The following is a 14,181-nucleotide window of genomic DNA, read 5'->3' as shown; positions in this document are numbered from 1 at the left end:
TTCCTGCAGATATTTTTTGATTAGAAGCAGATCTGAATTTGCGCTATTTATTTGGGAAAAAACTGAACATTTTTTCATGAAAAACAGTACGTGATGCTTTACAAAATCTTATAATACTTCAAGTTTTGGCAACACCATATCCTTGAATTATCAGAAATTATGCTATAAGTTTCACTTTTTTTTTTTTTTTTTTTTGCGAAAATGATGAGCTTTGAGCTGAATTGTGGAAAAATTAGATTTACTTCTAATTTTAAGAAAATTTGCAGACATTCTGCACAACTTCTGCAAAATGATTTCTTTGAGGATATTTGCTGAAAAGCTGTAATATTTTTCCAATTACTGACAGGATTGTTTGGTTTAAGCCATTGGGTTTTCCATGTTTTAAACTAAATGCATTTTTTTTAAACAATTATTCCCATCACCCTCCCCAAATTTTTTCATTAAATTTACGTGTTATTAGGAAATGAAAAATCTAATCGATGCAAAGTGATCTGCAAAACTTTAGAGATAAATAAATAACAGATTAAATCTGCAAAATTATTATTTTTTTAAATACTTTTGCTTTTTTTAATTCATGCAGCTTGTCTTCTATGCACAAAAATTTACATGGCAGACTAAAATTACGTGGGAAAAAATCTGTTGTCTTTATTCTCTTCTTTTTTTTTCTGAATTTTACATTTCAAAAAAGGTCAAAAAACATATTTCAGCTGCAACTTCATCTTACTGACAGTAGCGTACGTAAGGGGGATAAAGCCCCCCCCCCCACACACACACTTATGAGATCTGAACTTACACTAGATAAAATTCGAAATATGAGAGAATTTTGATACTGCAATACTTTTGTGAATTTAAGTTTGTTTAATATTTAAATAAATATATTTACTATACAGTGAAACCAGTGTATAACGATTCTGTCTATAACAATAAACCTGTCTATAACGACTGTCTATAATAACTGTCAAAACGATTTTTTTTTTTGGTCCCAACAGTATCGTTGTAAACAGGTTTTACTGTATATAGTAGCTTACTAATGGAAGGATGGGGCTGAGGGATAGACCCCCCAAACATTCTTGATAGTAACACTAAAATTGAAGTTGATCTTAACCTCTTAATGTTAATGCTAATTCTAAAGCAGCCAATAAAATTAAAATTAAATATTTGAGGGATGAAATAGGTGGTTGTACGAACAGCTTTTACTACACTGCCTATATTTATACCTCAGAGCCAAAAGAACATAAGTCACATCAAGGGCGCCCATATGGAGGGGGGGGGGGCAAGAGGGGGCTCAAGTCTTCCCTTTGAAATCAGATCTTTCTTGCTTTTAGTATTTTTTTCTTTGCAAAAATGTAAAAACATTTCTTCTCCAGCAACTAATGAATAAGTTATTAAAAACGTCAAATTTTAATAACTCTAATCTGCACCGAAATCAGTTTTCATTGGGAAAATATCCTGCTAAATCATGGGGAAAATATCTGAGCCCCTCCCCCTCCCTTAAAATTTTGCACATGGTAAGTCACATTATGGTAATTTTACAGTAGAGAAGAAAAACTTTTTTCGAGCACATGCAAAGAATGGGATGCATGTTCTTTTAACCCAAGTAAAAAATTGAATTTTTTTATATTTTTTTAAAGAATTACGTTCACATGGCTCGATGAGGATAGGCTTCTATGTACAATGCATTATTTGACGGAAAATCGCAATTTTTTGACTTCTGTCCTTCTGGCTCTGTGTGGTACAGATATTTCTTCTCTCTATCTTTAATTTAAATTTTATTGGCTTTGCAAGACCCATGCTTATGCATTATATTAAAAAATTTATGGAAAATTTAAATAAGAATTCTATTTTAAAACTCTAAGTTCTGTGGTAGCTCATAAAAGTTTCACTCCCGAATTAATTTACATTTTGGCGGAAAATCATCACACATAAGGAACCAAAAAAAAAAAAAAAAAAAATGCTCCAGCTTAGGATGAAAAAAAGAGCTTGCGTAAGCAATTCACAGCAATTTCGACATTTAAACATCATGAGATTTGTAAAATTAGTAAATTGTAATCAATTTACTTTTAATTTATCTGTAAAAAAATCACTAAAAAACAGTAAACTAATATAAAAAATATACCTTTGTGCTTCAAAATTAAATGAATGTATTACCAACGTTTTAATGCACAAAAATTGCAAAATAACTGCATACAGTAATTTGCAATTTTTGTGCATTAAAACATTGGTAAGTGATTCACACACGCACACATTTAGTAAACATAAAAAGATTCAAATTTTAATTTGAAGAATTTCAAAATCGCCACAAAATACTTTTGAAATCAGATACTTATTTTACCAAAAAACAAAAAAACGATCACATTGTTTTGTTTTGTTCCTCGCTGTTAGAGAAAACTTTAAACCTTGAACATTGTCTAAATTTGAAGATATTTGGAATTAGTGAGAATGATATTCAACATCATAAAATACACATGTGCTGAAAGGATTTGCAGCTGCATGTTTCAGACGTAGAAGTGCTTTTTAGCAATGAAAAAGTTTAACGCTTCAGAACAGTAGCGCAGCCAGAAAAACCTTTTGGAGAGGGGTTTTTTTTTTTTGATCAAAAATACCTTTTGGATGGGGTTTTTCGATAAAAAAATACCTTCTGGAGTTGGTTTGTTGATAAGAAAACGCTTTCTAGAGGGGGGTTTCTTGATCAAAACAGTCCTTTCACATGTTTATATTAATGTATTAGAATAGGCTTTTATGTTAACACCAAAACACAAACCTGCAAATACTTTTTGCACATCAGTGTTTAAATGAGGAAAATGTTGGATATTAATAAACTCATTTTTAATATTAACAAGATAATCCAATTTTTTCCATAAAGTGTAAATTTCGATGACATTCAAAAGCTTAAGAATTGTTCAGTTGATAAAAGGAATAAAGTAAGAAGCTAATATCTGAATACAGATTAATTAATTTGAATATTGTTTATTGTGCTTTTTTTTTTGTATTACACACAACAAAACATTTTAGTACAACGTTAGATACAGGGCCTTTCATTCACTCTAATGTGAAAAGTTTGATGAATCATAAAAAAAATTTTATAATCATGAGGTTTATACATCTCTACACATAAATTACATTTTCATGAACCAAAAACTATCTTTGCACGACCAGTAAACAATTCTTGTCTTCCTAAAGCTGTTTACATCTTTTGAAACGCTATACCACTTTTTAATATTTCTTCGTTCAGCCTGTAAGCTTTGCTTCTTACTCATCATTTCTGAAAAGAAACAATGAAAAATAAAAATAAAATTCTTGAAAAAATGTCCTGTGCATAACATTAAGTTTTTCCAGCTAACCAAAGCCTTCAAAAAATAATGCTGTTGGAGAATAATACATGCTTTAATATATTATCAAAACATAACAGTTAATACAGTACTAATAAAATCACTGGATTATAAAATCAGCCGCTTTTCATAATCAAATCTGGAAGAACAGAATCATAACATTACCAAAACATGTTAAAACAATCCTTTAATAAAATCACTATCGCCACTTTCTAAAATCAAACTTTTGGACATTATATGTAAAAAATTGGTGAAAAAGCACCAAGAAGTGAAGGAATCGGCAGACTTCGATAAAATGAAAAGCTTTTTGTGAACATAAATCCCAACTAGAAAATTTTCTGCAAATGAATATTTTGCCTAATTCATCCTTCAGTAAAGAATTAAATTTATATTCAAATATGAAAGAGTTTAAAAAAGGGAAATAGGGCTTTAAATCATTTATTTATTTTCTTTTTGCAATAACATATAGATCAAAATTATAGCCATTTAGCGCCATCTATTATCGTTTAAATATTCATTTAATTCGTTCCGTTTCGAGAAAGCGTATATGTGACGCTGGGACGTCAGCGTCGATCAGAGCGCGTAGCGGTTACGTGCCGCTGGGCTGATAAGAGAGGAATTGTTGTGTAGCGTCCGCGTGATGCTGGGTGCGAACGGGTTAAAAAGGGAATTTTTTTAATCACCATTATTGGAGAAGCCTAAAAACAGTTGAAACAATTTATTCATACTTGAGCCAAAATTGCAACAACTTGGCACACATGATTTTTCACAAAAAAGTCCCATTGAAAAATCCTAGACAGACAACTTATATATACATATGCAAATGTCCATGCATTTTGTGAACATACTGTGCTGGCAAATACAATATATTACTCAAGTATTTGGACAATTTCAATAATCAATATGTTTTGAACTCTTTGGAGGTACCAGACCAGTTGCTCCGTAACTTTTGACATAAAAATGGTATGTATGCTTCAGCCAGCTTACACTTTCCAGTAAACATTAAATCATCATGCATTTAGAGGACTAACAGTAAATTGAAGAAACAAAAACGGTTTTTTATTCATCCTGCAATGAAAAAATGTAGGAATAACATGTAAATTTCATAAATTTGCATACTAAACAATTCTAGATTTTGTAAAAGTATTACTTCATGAAGATATAGCTTTCCTTTCACAAAAATTAAAGTTTTTAGCTCATTGCTTATGCAGTTTTCTATCAATCTTTATCAAACTTTCAAAAAACAATGACAGTATACAAGAAAAATTACACTGAAAGATAAAATAAAAATATCTAGTAAAAACGTTTGCTGGTATATGGGTTAGGTATCATTTTAATGAGGTTGTAAATGTGCATGAGGTTGCATAACTAGTTTTTTTATAAAAGGTAAATTTTCATTTACTCTACCATATTCGTAACATTCTACACCTTTTTATTTCTTTTCTTGGAAATATCTAATTATTTATTACAACTTTCTCATACTTTATGTAATGAAAGTATACATTTTTATGATTTATTTGTAGATTCATAATTTTAAATTTCCATTAAAAATAGTGCCAGTCAGTAAATAATACTTTTAAATTTATAACACTTTCCATAACATCCCTCACTCACAAAAGTGAGAAACAAATTGTTTCACACTTGCCCTTTTTGAAACTACACTTGCTCAAATCAAAGGGTAAGTGGCCAGGGGTCTGGCCAGAGGATATTTGAGTCCGTTAACGGACCCTTCACAAAAATCCGATCAACCAAAACGGACCTTTCACAAAATCCCGATCAAACAAAACGGACCTTTCACAAAATCCCGATCAAACAAAACGGACCCTTCACAAAATTATGATAAACAAGATCGGATCTTTCACAAATTGTTTATTAAAAGAGCAAAAGCAAAATAACGCATATTTCAGTGTATAAACCATAGTTCTGTGTATAAACCAATAATTTTTGGAGCCTTTTTTGAAGTCCAATTAAAGGGATCAGCTTATACTAAACCCGTTAATTTTGAAGAAAAAAAAATCGGCACTCTTGCGAACCTCTTGCAAGTGATAAGTAATTGCTACTGCCAAATAAATATAATGGTTGTTTGTTTTATCACAGCTAATTAGCAGTGGTGTTGTAGTAAACTTTTCTGAAAAGGCATTGGTAAGCACTTTTCTCCCCATTTAATAAACAATAATAATATATATCTGGGAAATGAGTTGCGGTGCGATGTTTAATTGTTATTTTGGGAGAAAATTATATGAGTTTTGATTTTTCGATGCTAACAAGGATGATTAACTTTAAATAAACGCTTTTAATTACAGTTTTTTTTTTCTTTAGATGTTTACATTTTGAAAAATGCAATCTTTTAACATCCGATATGAGAATCATATTTTGTTTTTTGTCCAAGCTAACTTCGCTTTATCAGGATGCAAATAAATGAAAAGTCTCTTTATTTCTGTTGGAACTCTTATTTCAAGTTTTTAAAGCAAAATTCAATTTTCTGTTACGAGTCAAAAATTAAAATGCTGAATAGATGGTTTATTTTATTTTATTTATTATTATTGTTATTATTATTATTTTTTTTTTTTTTTGCGTCAACTGTGTCCACAGATATTAATGAAATGTTTATCATAGGACTCTAAAATGCAATTTTAAAATAATTTTATCAAAAATATTTCTTCTACAAGCCGTTTTTATACTTTTGATGCCTTTACTTTGAGAATTGCGATCTCTTTGCATCCGCTATGGGAATCCGATTTTTCGAATTTTTGATGTTTATTACGCTTTGTTAAGAGGTAAACAATTAAAATATCTTTTTATTTTTGTTAAAATCACGGAATTTATAAGTTTTAAACGAAATTCTGTGCTTTTTAAGAGTGTCTTGGGTCAAAAAGTTAAATGCTGAACTCTATTCTGAATTTTATTTTATATATATTTTTTTTTTGTTACAGTTATTTTAAATACTGTACAGACATATTTCTAGTATAATTTAACATAATGTAGAATGGTAGATAAATATTGATACTTGAGAGAGTGATGCCCCCCACCCCCGCCAAATATCAGATAAACACTCCAGAACGATTTTTTCGACATAGAAGAGTAAAAGACTCAACTTTAAGTTTAATTGATGCAGTTTGTGCCATCTCTAAATTGTAAAATTTTGTTTTAACTTTTTTTTTTTTTGCGAAATTATTTGATTTTTCACAAAATTAATTCATTTTTCACAAAATTATTTGATTTTTCACAAAAAACGGACCCTGTGAAAAATCTTGGACAGACCCCTGGTGGCAACAAATCAATATTTAAAAAACCAATCCTTAAAAATTAGAGTTCCTTTTTTTTTAATTTGTCAAATTATGTATAAAAAATGAAAATTGAACAAGTGAATTACTTCAGTAAATTACCGCCCATTAGCCAGGGCTAAAGCAAAAATACGTGAAATACACTGCCCGCTCAGTCATTTCCAGCCGAGGACTGCAGTTTCGTGCTTATTAGCACTCATCAGCCCGGCATAGGAAAGTGACTGAGCTGGAGATGGAAAACCTCTTAAGGAAGCCAAGAGTGCGAAACAAACTGGTAGCTAATATAGAATTAGCAGACCAGACGAGTGACCGAAGCAATGGTTCGGTTCAACTCGAAGATTGAACGCGAGGCACGGTATATTCAGTAAATTACCGCCCATTAGCCAGGGCTAAAGCAAAAATACGTGAAATACACCGCCAGCTCAGTCATTTCCAGCCGAGGACTGCAGTTTCGTGCTTATTAGCGGTAATTTACTGAATATACCTTGCCTCGCGTTCAATCTTCGAGTTGAACCGAACCATTGCTTCGGTCACTCGTCTGGTCTGCTAATTCTATATTAGCTACCAGTTTGTTTCGCACTCTTGGCTTCCTTAAGAGTTTTTCCATCTCCAGCTCAGTCACTTTCCTATGCCGGGCTGAGGAGTGCTAATAAGCACGAAACTGCAGTCCTCGGCTGGAAATGACTGAGCTGGCGGTGTATTTCACGTATTTTTGCTTTAGCCCTGGCTAATGGGCGGTAATTTACTGAATATACCTTGCCTCGCGTTCAATCTTCGAGTTGAACCGAACCATTGCTTCGGTCACTCGTCTGGTCTGCTAATTCTATATTAGCTACCAGTTTGTTTCGCACTCTTGGCTTCCTTAAGAGGTTTTCCATCTCCAGCTCAGTCACTTTCCTATGCCGGGCTGTTGAGTGCTAATAAGCACGAAACTGCAGTTCTCGGCTGGAAATGACTGAGCTGGCGGTGTATTTCAAGTGAATTACTTGTCACACTGGTGTCTTTTCCTCACAATGCGGGCAGAGATGCAGAAAAATTAAAACACCACCCTTCATGTAATCCTAGACACAGTCCTATACAAATTAAATATAACAAAACAAAATATGAACCCAACAAAATGAAATGCTTACAAAAACATGCATTAAGAAAGCATACTTGCAACAAATATCCAGAATGTTTTGGACGATGTTTTCAGCGAGCTCCACTGCCCAAATTTCCACAGTTAACAGAAGGGGTAGATCATCTTTTCCACTGCATATCCACCAGCACCTAGGTAAGAGAATACAAGTCAAGGAAAACTACAATCGCCAAACTACACCAAAATCTCGAAGAAAGAAAGTTGAAAGATCATCAAGAAAGTATTATTTCCAGGAGAAATCCAGAACAAGAACAAACTAAGCAAAACATGTAGAAAGTTTACAACCTAATTTTTTTTAAAAAAAGGAAGCAAAAATACCTTCTTGTTGCACTGGTAAACCCATTTGTAAACCAACTGCATGTTTATTGATGACACAAGAATCAGGTGGTCATGTAAAAAACTGCAATGCATCATCCTCGGATGCAAGGGGCCTGGCATTAGCTTGGTTGGTTCTACTAGGGTTTAATGGCACAAGAGCCTTTCTAGGCTATACTGTGCCAAGAGAAAGTGTTAAGATGTTTTAGCTTGAAGTGAAATTCCTCCACCTCAATTGAAACACCAACCATCTACGGAAAAAAAGATTTCCAGTTAATAGAAAGGTCCAAATAAATAAGTATATACAGTGAAATAAGCTTAATACATTCAACAGGAAAAATCTTAAAACATAAAATGACATCACTGTCAGAACAATACAACGGGCATCTTAATAAATCTTTTAATTAAAAATCGTTTAAGCAAGCCAAAAAAAAATCAGTCCCATTAAAATTTGCATTAAATGTTTTGCACTACATATAAAACATACAAAAAATTTGAACCATTCAAGTAATAATAAGATTTAAACCACATAATTAACACCAAGGACTTCTTTCATTTACATAAAAAGTTTTCAACTGCCTCAGAAAACTTATCATCAAGAACCATCAGGATGTGAACAGCAAAAGATCATAGGCACATATTGTAAACATCAAAAATATAAAGAAAAATTGTTCCGATGCAGGTGGAAGAACAATAATACACAAGCAATAAAACCAAAAGTAAGAAGAATGAACAAGAATTATTCTAATTTCTGCCTTTTCAGATATAGGAAAAATTTCTTTTTTGAATGCTATAAGTAAAGTAAAACGCACCACAGGGGCCAGTGCTTCAATAGTGGCCACTTCAATTTTTATATTTGAAAAAATAGGATTCCAGGTTTCCCAATGGATTCAAACGTGGAGGACATTTGATTATCCTAATTAAATGGAATCCTAATTTTTCAAAGATAAATCTTGAAGTGGCTACTACTCAAGCATTGGCCACGACCGGTCTTTTCCTTTACAAAAAATTTAAGAATTCAAAATTCAAAAAAATAAATAAAATAATAATAAAGCATAAAATGTTTAAATAATTTCACGAATTGTGGCTACAAGGAACCATTCTGTCAATGCTCAATGATGAAAAAACATTCGACAAAAGCCCGAAACATATGTATGGAAATTGAATGCTTTATGAGTTATTTCAGGTGCACAATGGCAAATCTTTTATTTATTTGATTTCAATGCCTCAGAGAAAACTTAACATCAATATCCATCAGGATGTGAACAGCATGAACATCATAGACATATTTCAGAAATCAGAAACAGAAAAAATATTCTAATTAAAAAGAAAACCAATATATTTTAGGGCTCTGACACAAGTATATGGTTATAACAGTGTCAGATCCAAGGATGATAGTGGACTTAAGTAAAATTTTCTGAAGACAGTGAAATTTTTGCTACGGGTCCCAACCACAAACTTGCATTAATAGCTCGGATTTCTGCTCTTGAAAACCTTACCTCCTGCATTAGGATTTGACATTAGCAACATGGGGGGGGGGGGGGGAATGCAAATGGCCAATCAAATGCATCAACTTATTTTACAAAGTGGACAATAAATTATAAAGTTTTAGATTTGTCCTCTAAACTACCTGAAAGTACTTCGGAAGAACTGAAATTTGGTGCTTGCATGGAACATATTTTGCGAAAATGAATTACTTTTTACGGAAATAAGTTATTTTTGACGCAGAATTGCTGTTAATATTTTAGTTGAGAAATATATCAAACAAACTAGCTTTTGCCCGTGGCTTTGCTCACGTTGATGTAGTTTTTTTTTCAATTGATTCAAGTTAATGGTCATTACAGGCAGAGGTCAAATAGTTACCAAAACATTGTTTGTCTCTAGTTTCGCTGACATTTCAAATTGCCTGCCCCCTTAAATGTATCAAAAGGTATGATTAAAACTGAAAATTAAGGGGAAAGGGAGTAAATGAAATGTTGGCAAAACTGAGAAGAAACCCAAAAATCACAAAAAATAAATCACGAAAACGTTCAGGAGTTGTAAAGAAGTCAGTTTAGGTAATTCCCAAAAAATCCAATTCGAGTGAGGTCAACTATTCTTAAATAAAGTGAAACAGTTCCCTTATAATCCCGATCTCCATCAAATACATAATATCCAGCGCTACACCGGCAATCTAAATTATTGTATAATGTGTAACTTCTTACCGTAGAAATCGTCCCAAAATAGGGTCAAAAATGATGCTACCCGAAATGTTTCCAATAAACAGTAAAAATTTGGCAATTGTTTGAAATTGTGAGCAAAGACAAAGTAATGGAAGTTTTTGCGCTGTTTATGAATTTGCGAATTAGTTGGCGAATTATTTTACGTGTTAACAAATTTAAAGAAAGAAATATTAAAGAAATGGCGATATTTGGTTACATGGTGAAAACCGAGAAACAGTATTGCTTAGTCTTTAGCTTCAAAAACAGTGACAGTTGAAAAAAATGCCAAATGTCTTAGCTATTGAAATGATTCTACAAAAAAAGTTTGGCTAGATTCCAGCTGATCGATTAAATACCCAGTCAATACAAATGAATAAAAAAAAACCATTAATTGCCTAAAAGTTGCATTAAAATGGAAAAAAATCAGCCAAATCCATGTATTATTTGCCAATCTTGTGCAAAAATCTTACTTCAAGATTCGACTTGAGAAAAGCCTTGAACAGTCACGAAAAGCAAAGATAGTCAACAATAGAACAATCGTCGTTATCGACAGAGAGTTGAGATGATACACTAAATATTGTATTGAGTTAAGGAAAGCTTTCGAACATGGAACTAAAAAGCTCATAACTCGTTTTTTATTCTACTTAGAAATTTTGAACAGGTGCCATCTTCAGCAGAAAAATCAGAGCTTTCGATGGACATATAATGTTAATATGTGCAAGCATTTTCTCATCCCCATATTAGAGAATTCATACGAAAATTGTGTTTTATTGCCCCCCTAAGGGGGTTTTGCCCCCCATAATGGGACGAAAACTACCCTATGTGTTATTCTGATGCATAAGCTATATTATTGTAAAGTTTCATCAAAATCCATTCAGTAGTTTTTGTGTGAAAGTGTAACAAACATCCATACAGACAAACTTTCGCATATATAATAGTAGTAAGATATCGAAATATAATATCAACATCAGGAAATATCGGGGCTAAAGGTCAAATATCGGGCCAAAATATTTTTTTATCAGGAAAATCAGGGCAACCACAAACTTTGCTGCATTATATAGTGCATGCATTAGCTTTGAAAAGTATTAGAAATCTTATATGAACATCAACTTGTTATTAATCACATTAAAAAAGAATGGTTTAAATTTTTTAAAAAAGCTCCTACTTTATGCCTCATAAGATGTTTAACATCATGCACCATCAGGATGTGAACAGCAACATTAGATCATCATTGGCTTACATTTAACCATCACATATACTAGTTTCTAATATTATTGGCGATCCACGAATACAAAAGTACTAAAAGCCCACTTGCATTAGTAAGAAATAAAACAGTAGCTAGGGAGACCAGTGGTTGATCCGAATCATTTGAAACATTTCATATCATTTACATATATTAAATTACTTACTGCATTTTTTTTTATATAGCAGTATCTGTATTTTTTCTGCATTTACTTACAAATTTTCATCATAATTTTGTGTACACTTGGAAATTTTCGGCAAGAATGTAGAATATGAGTACTAGCGTACTTGACAACTTGTTTACTTTTCACCTTGCAAAAAACAAAAAGTATTGTTTACATCATCCCCAATGTATACTCCTCACTTTACATTCTATGGAATCTTTCAGGGACATGAAATATTTATATAGCAGACTAATTAATGGAGCCTATGATTCTGTTTAATCGAATAAGGCCGATTTTTTTACATTTTAATGGAACTTTTACTGTTATATCAAATCTTGTTTTATTCTTTTTGCCTCATACTTAGAGATTTCTATAGTAGAATATTGTTTGAAAAATCTTTATCTATTACAAAAAATACAATACGTAAATGGGTCTTGGTATAAATAATCAAAGAAACAATTTAATGTGATAGTTCAGACATTATTAATTACAAATAACCAAGAATAAATTCTTGAAAATTAGTTAATTCATAATCATAGCTATCAGCTATAAAAAAAGTAAAAGTATAATTAAAAACATGAATTCTTAAACATGGGAAAGTATTTTGCACTATCTACAAATGAATCATAAGTCGAATGTACATTAAACAACTAAAAATCAAAAGATCAATGCATTTTGTCTAAAATTTTTAGATAAAGTTACAAATCATGTAATTTATTTACCTAAGTTATCAGTGATAATTATAGAAACAAGACAAGTAGGTTTTAAGAAAATCATTCGTTTTCGATTGTAGAGATTATTTCTCTTGGTTTAATGCATTTAGAAATACAATTTTTTTTTATATCAAAGAAAAAAAAATATTTTAATTAAAAGCCTCAGTACAAACTTGAATGAAAATACTCTTAACATATTTTAATAACGAAGACTCATAAAAATTAATGTTTATTGATTCTTTCACCATTCATACATTACATGAGACTATTATATTAGGATTTAAAAAAAAAAGTTTTTTGAAAGGTGAAAATTAGACATTAATTTTTTTTTTAAAGAGCACAGAGTTACATGAATGTTTTCTTATTTCATAATTTTATACATTTTCTTTTCTTGCTGTGACTGCATTGACTATCGGGGGATACAAAAAAAATGCAGGTATAAGCGCAATTTTATGCCTACTCTAACGTGTGTTCTTCGACTTTTTTAGCTATATTTTGTCTTTTTTCATTTAAATATTCTAGTGCTAGGATATTTTTACACTTTCTTCAATGGTACATAATCTATCTCAATAAATCTTAAGTAATCAAGCAAATGAGATAGTACATGAAGTTTTAGTTGAAATATGCTTTTTGAACTTTTTTTGAAATGCTAAGACTGAAAAATAATGATTAATAAAAATTATAAAAGAGCTAGTACTTAGATTTTTTTTTCCATTTAATTTTAGAAAAACTTAGTTGGTCTGCCTTGTATATTTATGTACCTATAGAAAACCTGCATAGATTTTTTAAAAAAATTATTGAGCAAACTTGCATTACCTTGACAATTATAAGTTCCAAAATTATTTAATTCTGTAAGTTACCCATAAAGCTTTGTTAGTTACTTTGTAATAATTAGATTTTATTCTTTACAATAATGTGTAAAACTTAGGAAAACATTTGGGGGAAAACTATTAAATTTGTCAAAAAAAACATTTTTGAAAAAACACAGGTTTTTAAAATTGGTTTAAAGCATGGTTTAAACCAACGTGGTTCAAACCAAACAACCCTGGATAACAAGAATACAAGTTATGATACATCACGTGAATAATTTCTCATGTTCACACGCAGGGCCGATCCTAGCAGGTGTGCAGGTTGTGCACCGCACAAGGGCGGCCAAAGCAAGGGGCGGCCGCAGGCCGCATCATAGTTTTTTTAATCAAGCAAGATTCCTCAAGAATTTCTCACAAGATAACTTACAATAAAACAAGTAAATATGCTGAATTTTAAATGTTCAATTATCAAAGTAAGAGCCGATTTCCCGACAGCATAGCATAGTTTAAGAAAAATAGATTGTTAGGGAACATGGTGTTGGTTTATTGTCCATTAATATCTACTCTTTACACACATGCTTAATTTGGTTGCAAAATTTGTGACAGAACCGGTAATCAAGCATGGATACAAGGGAGGAGAGATGAGGGAAAAGGTCCCCTCCTGAAGCATGAAAGGGTGCCAGGACCCAGGGCGGCCGCTAATGTTTACCACCAAGCTTTTATAGACCTAAACAATGAAGACATATTTTATATATTATATTTAAAAAATCCTATACTGATTAGATACTCTCGCAAGCATTTCAAACAACAAATTCTGTTTTCAACAATTGCGGATGCGTGGAGAGACAGTGGAAAATTGCGACTCCCCTGAGAGTTAAACATATATCAATGACAAACTAAATTTTTTTAATTTTCCCCCTTTAGAACATTTTTTTAGAATTAAAATCACGAATGAACTGTCCGGTTTCAGATCAGGGCTCTTGTCC

General features: G+C 31.7%; 1 long non-coding RNA gene across 2 annotated transcripts in view; it reads right to left on the bottom strand.

Annotated features, from left to right (window-relative positions):
* Positions 1–2,987: 2,987 nt before the first annotated feature.
* Positions 2,988–14,181, bottom strand: part of LOC129217661 (uncharacterized) — a 28,911-nt gene continuing 17,717 nt past the window's right edge. For both annotated transcript variants that reach the window (XR_008580243.1, XR_008580244.1), the window contains 3 exons: positions 8,070–8,317; positions 7,769–7,882; positions 2,988–3,262 (listed from right to left, as the gene is read on the bottom strand). This is a non-coding gene — a long non-coding RNA (uncharacterized LOC129217661). The remainder of the gene's footprint in view (positions 3,263–7,768; positions 7,883–8,069; positions 8,318–14,181) is intronic.

Source organism: Uloborus diversus, chromosome 2 (assembly GCF_026930045.1).
Source record: "Uloborus diversus isolate 005 chromosome 2, Udiv.v.3.1, whole genome shotgun sequence".
In the NCBI taxonomy this organism is placed as follows: Eukaryota; Metazoa; Arthropoda; class Arachnida; order Araneae; family Uloboridae; genus Uloborus; species Uloborus diversus.
This window is presented reverse-complemented; position numbering and strand designations above follow the sequence as displayed.